We start from the raw sequence: 7,925 nt of genomic DNA on the forward strand, positions 1-7,925 counted from the left end.
AATTCTTCTTTCGGTTATAATATAATGCATCAATATATAGTACTGGACTGCATATAGATTGCACTCAATGTGCCGCCACAGAATAGCCATTTAGTAAAACAAAACAGAAGATGAGACAAATCTATGGCAAATATGTTCTGAAATCAAAGACCTAAAAATAGAAGAAGATGAAATTATTATTTCATTAGATGTCACAGCACTCTTCACGTCCATAGATGCAGAACTAGTGAAACCCATGGCAGCAGAACTACACAACACCCCTGATCTAGCCAAATACTCTAAGACTGAAACACCCAGACTCATGGATCTCGTCACCCTTTGCCTCACCACCTATTTCCAGTTTGATGGACGAGTGTACCAACAAATCAGAGGAACACCCACGGGATCACCACTCTCGGGACTCATAGCAGAGACTATAATGCAGTGTCTAGAAACTATAGCACTCCCACACAAACAGTACAACCAAAAATATGGATCCAGCATGTAGACACCAACTTTGTCATAATAAAAAAGGAACAACTAGAGAAGACACATGAGACAATCAACAACATCTTCAAAGGAATAAAATTCACAAAGGAAGAAGAAAACAACAACACACTACCCTTCCTGGATCCCTCATCAGCAGAGGAAATGACGGCAAATTAGAAACACAAGTCTATTGAAAAACAGCCCACACCAACCAAGTGCTCCATTACCTCCAACAAGAGGAGCTGTGTAAGAACATTATTCAGATGAGCACAAACACACTGTAGCAACCTGGAACATCAGAAAAAGGAAAGAGACTGCCTATACATCTTCCAACAAAATGGACACCCATGCAACTTTATCAAAAAGTGCCTGACCACTCAACCCACTACAGCACAACCAACACAAGCTATGAAAAGGATCACACTGCCATACATCAAAAACGTCTCAGAAACAACCAACAGACTATTACAACCACATGGCATCTCCGTAGCACACAAACCAACTAAAGCCCTCCAAAACATCTTAAGTAAACCAAAAGACCCAGTAGCCCAAGAAGGAAAAACAGGAATCATCTGCAACATACAGAGTAAGGACTGTAACAACCACTACGTAGGACGGACAGGCAAAAAACTAGCAGAGCGCATCCACGAGCACCAACTAGCAGCCAGAAGACACGATGAAAACTCCTTAATCTCACAACACACGGACAGACTCAACCATAGTTTCAACTGGGAAACTGTGAGCATCCTAAACCAAGCCAAATAAAAAAATGCTAGGGAATTCCTGGAAGCATGGCACTCAGCCAAATCAGCCACCAACAGGCACATAGAGATAAACCACATTTACACACCATTCAAAAAAGACAATAAAAAAGCTAAGAAGGAAACAAAAAGACCAGACTGCATCCTCTCCAGCAACCAACACCCAGATAAACGGGGATTAACACCAGGCAAATGATGAAGCAGAAAACAATACCCCAATCAAGGAACTACCAAGAAGAAAACCACATCCCTACCCAAACTGGCAGGGCAAGCTACAGGGAGTAAACCCCACACCCACTTGCACCAATGATGTTACCTAGTTGGGTAATGAAATGTCTGCAAGCAAATAACCGTGCTCAGAGAGCTCCAAGGACTCCACAAATAGTTTTCTTGTTGTAATTGGTTGCAAAAGCCCCTTTTAGGGATTAGCAGCCTAATCTCTTGAGTCAGGGGCAACTGTACTCCTGAACACTGTTCCTGGCATTTAACAACGTAGCAGAGCTATTACTTGCTTACTTTGCTACTGGGCATCACAGAAACCTCTGCCCCCATGAAAAACAATGGATGTATCTCTTTGCTCTGATCCAATTTCTACATATCTGCTTTTACTAATAGGAGCCATGGCCTGGGAAAATATGTATTTTGTCAAAAAATAATTGAACTGTAATATTACCAGATACAATCCTGCTGAAGCTAGATACAACCATGTCATTTTCCAGCCTCTCCCATCAGCAATTTTCCAAGGGTCCGGGGATCTAACTTGCGTCCTTGATCAGCTGGAGTGCCTCAGTGATGTTGCTGGAAGGGTGATGACCTCCCTAGGAAGCGCCTGGGCATTTTGGAGGTTTTAAAAGTAGGATTAGAAAACCTCTGGGAGGCTTCCATATCTACCTTTCAAAACATCCTTAAATCCTCCAAACTTACCCCAAAATCATGCAGCCAAAATTCACCAGCAAAATGACCGCATTTTGGTAGTGTGTGTTAGCTTTGGGGAGAGGGGCTTGGGAGTTATGAATGGAAAATCAGAGAGATTCCCCTCCCAGAAGCCCCCTGCTGCCGGATCTCCCAAATTTCATATTTTCACTGCAGTATATTCTTGGGTTATTGGTGATTACATGTGGCAGAAAAGGGGTAAGACCGGGAGATCAAAAATGTATCAAGGAGCATTTGTGAGGGTCAGCTGCAGATTGACTTAGTTTCTTGGGAACTGATTGTGCAGTTAGTAGTTATCTGGTTCAGCAATAATGTTTCACAGAAAGATGACAGGAAAATGATTGTCCAAACTGTGCAACTTCCTTATAAGCTTGACACTGGGGCAGCTAGTAAAAGCTTTCTCACACAGCTTTCATGAGTAACTGACACTGTATAAATCATGACAACTATCTTTTACATCATAGTTCATGGAAAATTACTCATACAACACAGTGGTACCTCGGGTCACGAACTTAATTCGTTCCCCGACTCTGGTCACGACCCGAATTGGTCGCAACCCGAATCAAATTTTCCCATAAGGTTCAATGTAAATACGGTTAATCCGTTCTGAACCATATGTTGTTGTTTTTTTAACCACAAAAATATGACACAAAGTACAGTACAGTACACTATGAAGAGAGAGAACACTAACCTTGCTCGACGCGACTTCTGGCGTGGAGGACAGGAAGGTGGGTGGGGAGGCAGATATTGCTTGGGGGGAGAGTCCCCCTCCCTACAGGAAGCCACGACCACGTGTCACGGCAGGGAAAATGGCCACGGATCCTGTTCGTCACCCGATGCGGAGTTCGCAAACGGAGGCAACATTTTGCGAACGGAGCTGTTCGTGACCTGAACTGGCCGTGAACAGAAGCGTTCGTGACCCGAGGTACCACTGTATTTCAAATTCAGTTTTGTTCAGATAAAAAAAATAGCTCTAGTCTAATTGTCATAGACTTTAAGGTTATGCTTAGCCAGGATTTTTAACCAAGCCATAACAACCTTGTAGTGTATGTGGCAGATTCACACATCACCCTGAATAAAAAATAAAATAGGTTAAGACTCAGCCCACTATATAGATTCTCCTTAGAATGACATCTAGAGTAAACCACAATGACACCAAAATGGCACGTACACAATGAAATCATCGTATCAAGGCCACCCTTAGAAATTCACATCCCGGTGTCTGATGTAAGTACGTAAGTTGTGGCATTTGTGTGATGCCATAGTCATGGGGATCTTCCCCATAGGCACCCATGCTTCTTTACCTTTTGTCTTCTGGGAGAAGTTACTGCCAAATTCCAGGCATTCTAAGATGAAGCTGATTTCCTGAATCCATGCAATCTTCCTATAGCCCAGTTTTGGGATGGCAAAAGCATGAGTCACTATGTGGAAGGATCTTCGCAGAGATAAAGAGATAGAAAGAAAAGGGGAATATCTTCCAGTGCTTTTAGACTTCTCACCAGCTTCTGACACTATTGACCATGCTATTCCTCTAGGCAGGCAATGTTTCGTCTTGATTCTGTACATGTTTAGGGAGCCATTACCAGAAGGTGGTGCTAGGAGATTATTGCTCTGTTCTGTGACAACTGCATCACATTGTTTCACAGGGTTTAAATTAAAGTCCCATGTTACTTAACATCTATACAAAATACTGGAGAGGATTATCCAAGTTTGTGGATTGGCACCATAAATATATGAATAATTCACCACTTCTCCATTGTCCTTCCTAGATGAGTGGCATTCTACGAGTACTACTCTCTTTGAAACATCAGTTCCATAGTTTGGGGACTTTGTCATTAGAGATACAAAAGCCTGGGTGTTTTCAAGTACCTTGTAGTAGCTTAGATGATATATTAGGGATTGCATAAAGTTTGTTATTCATGTTCCAAAATATTCCAGTTGGATTATGGTAATGAGGATTCACCCTAGTAAGGTTTAATTCCTCACCATCTTTCAATTCTTCGCAAGCTAGTTTTGAAAACATTTCAGGAACTTGAACCAGGCCCAAAGAATCTAAGATATTATTGATTGTGTAATATGATTAAGAATGCCACTGCTTTCTCTGTTGCATGGCTTCCAATCCCTTTCTAAATTCAGTCCAAATAAACTTTCAAGCATTACATGATCTTGGGGCAGGGTATCTAACAGAATATCACCTCCCATATGTATTTATCTGGATCCTTGAGTCCTCTTTAGAGGCCTTTCTCTACATGTCCTCACTGAACAAGTTAAGGAGGTGGCCACAAAAGAGAGGCCCTTCTTGGTTCTGTTGACTTGTCAAGAGAATGCCATCTACAAGAGACTTGCTGGTGCCCATCTTTTTTATGATTTTTTTTTCACCCAGGCATTCTAGATTTAAAATGGTTAAATGCCTGAAGAATGTAGGAATTGTATTTGTGTGTGTCTATACACATTTTTATATAGTATGCTATTGCTAAGCTATGGTTGTGTATTGTGTTTTTTTTTTCTTTTACTTGCTTACAATCTGGAGACACCAATAGAGGTGAATATGTGTAGCTCAGGGTTGAACTGTGGAGTCCTTGGGCTTCTCTAGGCTTGGTTGTTTTCTTGCAAAGGTTTCGTTACCCGGCTTGGTAACATCTTCAGTGCTAAAATGGGTTGGGGTTTGCTCTCTATTTATGTGCTGTGGCCTGCCTTGCCAGTGATGATCACCAGCAATCATCACCCAGATAAGCAAAGGTTACCACCAGGCACACAATCAAGCAGCAAACATATGCTAATCAAGGAACTACCAGAGGAGCAAAAGAAAACCCCCACCCCCACCAGCACTGGCAAGGCAGGCCACGGCACATAAATAGAGAGCAAACCCCATCCCATTTTAGCACTGAAGATGTTACCTAGCCGGGTAATGAAACGTTTGCAAAGCTCAGAGAACCCCAAGGAGTCCACAATCTGGAGACAGTTATGCTTTTGATAAGTTGAACTAGAAATATAAAATAACAACTTAGGCTGCTGTTTCTTGCTGACTGCAACCCAGAACTTCAAGAGAATATACTGTAGTATTGTATTGGGGGTCTCATTTGTTCATTACCTATTTCTTTTAAAATATATACCACATTTGTTAACATTTAATAACATTCACAATAGAGATAACAATATATATGAAAAATAATACTGAAGAACCCACTAACACAATTAAAAATATATTGTTTCCGAATGAATAAAGACCAATTAAGATACAAGTATAAAATACTAATTAAAATCTTTGATGAACATGAATTCATCCAAGAGTAAGGAAAGAATCGATGGATGGAAGCTTTTACAGAGGGAGATCTAAACTTGAAATAAGGAGCTCCTGACTTTTGAGACCTATTAAACAGTGAAACAGCCTGCCTCCTGAAGCTGTGGGTGCTTCATCACTGGAGATTTTCAAGAAATACTGGACAGCTATTTGGCTGGGATGGCATGTGGGTATCTGCACTGGGTAGGAGGTTGGACCACCAGGATCTTCCAGGTCCTTTCCAACCCTATGATTCTATTAACAAATCCAGTTGAATCTTAACATGCAAAAAAAACTGCCACTCAGATCTTCTCAGAAAGCATTCCATAATCATGACATTCTTAAAACAAGTAGTACTGTGACCATAGTGCTGACACTAAGAAACTATCTCCTTGGTCATTATCTACCTTGCTTCTGAAGGCAACAATATTCAGAGAAAACCTTATGCAACAATTATTTTAAAACACACGTTGTATTAATTTATTGTAATTTTCCATAACTTGGTTTGGTCATACTGGGTGAGATCATGGAAGCTATAGTCCAATGCAAGGCACTAGAGATGGAAAGGCTGATTTCTTACACTGATATTCTACCTTTCCTCCAAACTACTCTGAGAAGGGTGCATTTTCCCTTCCCTTTCCTTCACACTCTGTGAGATAAACTAGGCTGACTAGATCATTACCAAATTGGGATTTAAACTCAAGTAACTTAGTCCTAGTCCAACACTTGTATTACTAGAATTCCTGATGACATCTCAGTTTTGATATTCATTGTCATATCCAATTTTAAGCACCATATCTTAACTACACAAATGATGCAATTATGATTCCATATTCATTCTTAACTTAGACACATAATATTTAAAGTTGGCAGTTAGCCTGCAGACATTTCCTTCCACTCCCTAGCATAAAAACAATTAACAATTACTTCTCTTTCATACCACTGATGAATTCTGTTCAAGTGCATAGCCAGCCCAATTTACTTGCTGCTACACTTTTAGTCCTCCTCAATGAAGAAAAAATAAAACAAGTTATACAAAACTCACTTATCTCCACTTGGAAAGTTGGACATGGAAAGTCTTAAGCACATCACAGTCTAAGACCTCCTCCTCCTCCTCCTCCTCCTCCTCCTCTTCTTGCCTTTGAGTCATTGTTGACTCCTGGCAACTGCCTGAACAAGTCCCTGCAGTTTTTTTGGCAAGATTTCAGAAGTGGTTGCCACTGCCTCCTTCCTAGGGCTGAGAGAGAGTGACTGGCCCAAGGTCACCCAGCTGGCTTTGTACCTAAGGTAGGACTAGAACTCACAGTCTCCTGGTTTCTAGCCTGGTGCCTCGACCACTACATCAAACCAGCTAAAATCACTTTACTAACCAGCTACTTTAGACAGATCAATAATTATGGTCTTGGAAGTCAATTCCAAGACCATAATATTTTTAATCATCATGATCATTGCCTCACCAATGCTATATTTTATTATGTTTAGGCTTAGCTATTTTAGCCATAATTTACACAGGAGTAAAGAATTTGTGGTCCTCCCAGATTGTTGTTGAATGGGGATTTCCATCAGTCCTTGCCAATATGGCAAATAGTGAAAGAAGCTTGAAGTTCATCAACATCTGGGGGGAGAAACCTTGTCCCATCTTATGTGCTGCATACAGAGAAGCTTGTATCTTTCCATGAAGCACAGAATATTGTATATCACTTACAGTTTGTTACTCATACATACAACTGTGTCTCACCCGTATAATTAATGAGAATTAGGTACATTCATCCATCCGTGTAAAGGTCTAACATTCTGTTTCCTGCAGCGATGAGAGCATGAGCTACAGGCTTCTCTCTGGGTCCTACAGTTTGTAGCAGACCCCTTTGTTTTCATTCAATGGTTGCTAACTGACATTCAGTGAGGATTAACAGCTGTCTTGCTTCTCCAGATGCTTCACAGGTGGCAAATTATTAGTTTCAATAACTGTCATTATGTTTCAGTTTTGATTAAAAAAAACCAAATATTTTTATCTTGACTTTTAATGTTAATGATGCTCACTTAAACCAGATGTTTCTCTCTGCTGCCTGCAATGCAAAATTAATTGAATAAAATTCCAGGACAGTTATGTTACTTAGGTGCACCAAAATATCACTTTCCCACAGCCTTCTGTCAATGACATTAGTTTGTTTAAATGGTTAACAGAGTCCATCAACTTTTTCTTACTTGATCTTCAGCCCTTGTCTATGTTCTTCTTCTTCTTCTAAGCTGAAATCTATCACAATCTCTGCTAAATCTTAACGGCCACCAGGAGGAGAGCAAATACAATATTGTGTACTGTGTGCTGGATTCCTGTTTGCAGGAATGCAGTAAAATGATCAAACGTGGCCGCAGAAAACTTTGCCTAATCACGGAGAAACATCCTGAGACTGTGAAGAGTTACTGTCAGCCAGTGCGCATACGGAATGACCAAATCAAGGGCCAAATTAACAAGAACTATTGAT

At 40.7% G+C, this 7,925-nt stretch overlaps 1 long non-coding RNA gene across 1 annotated transcript in view; it reads right to left on the bottom strand.

The window, feature by feature from the left end:
* The window catches only part of LOC148213656 (uncharacterized), a 30,368-nt gene that overhangs the window by 20,466 nt on the left and 1,977 nt on the right, over positions 1 to 7,925 (bottom strand). The gene's annotated exons all lie outside the window — the stretch shown is intronic.

Source organism: Python bivittatus, unplaced genomic scaffold (assembly GCF_059951505.1).
Source record: "Python bivittatus isolate LINGU-HERP-01145 unplaced genomic scaffold, Pbiv_v1 ctg000970_np1212, whole genome shotgun sequence".
Classification (NCBI taxonomy): domain Eukaryota; kingdom Metazoa; phylum Chordata; class Lepidosauria; order Squamata; family Pythonidae; genus Python; species Python bivittatus.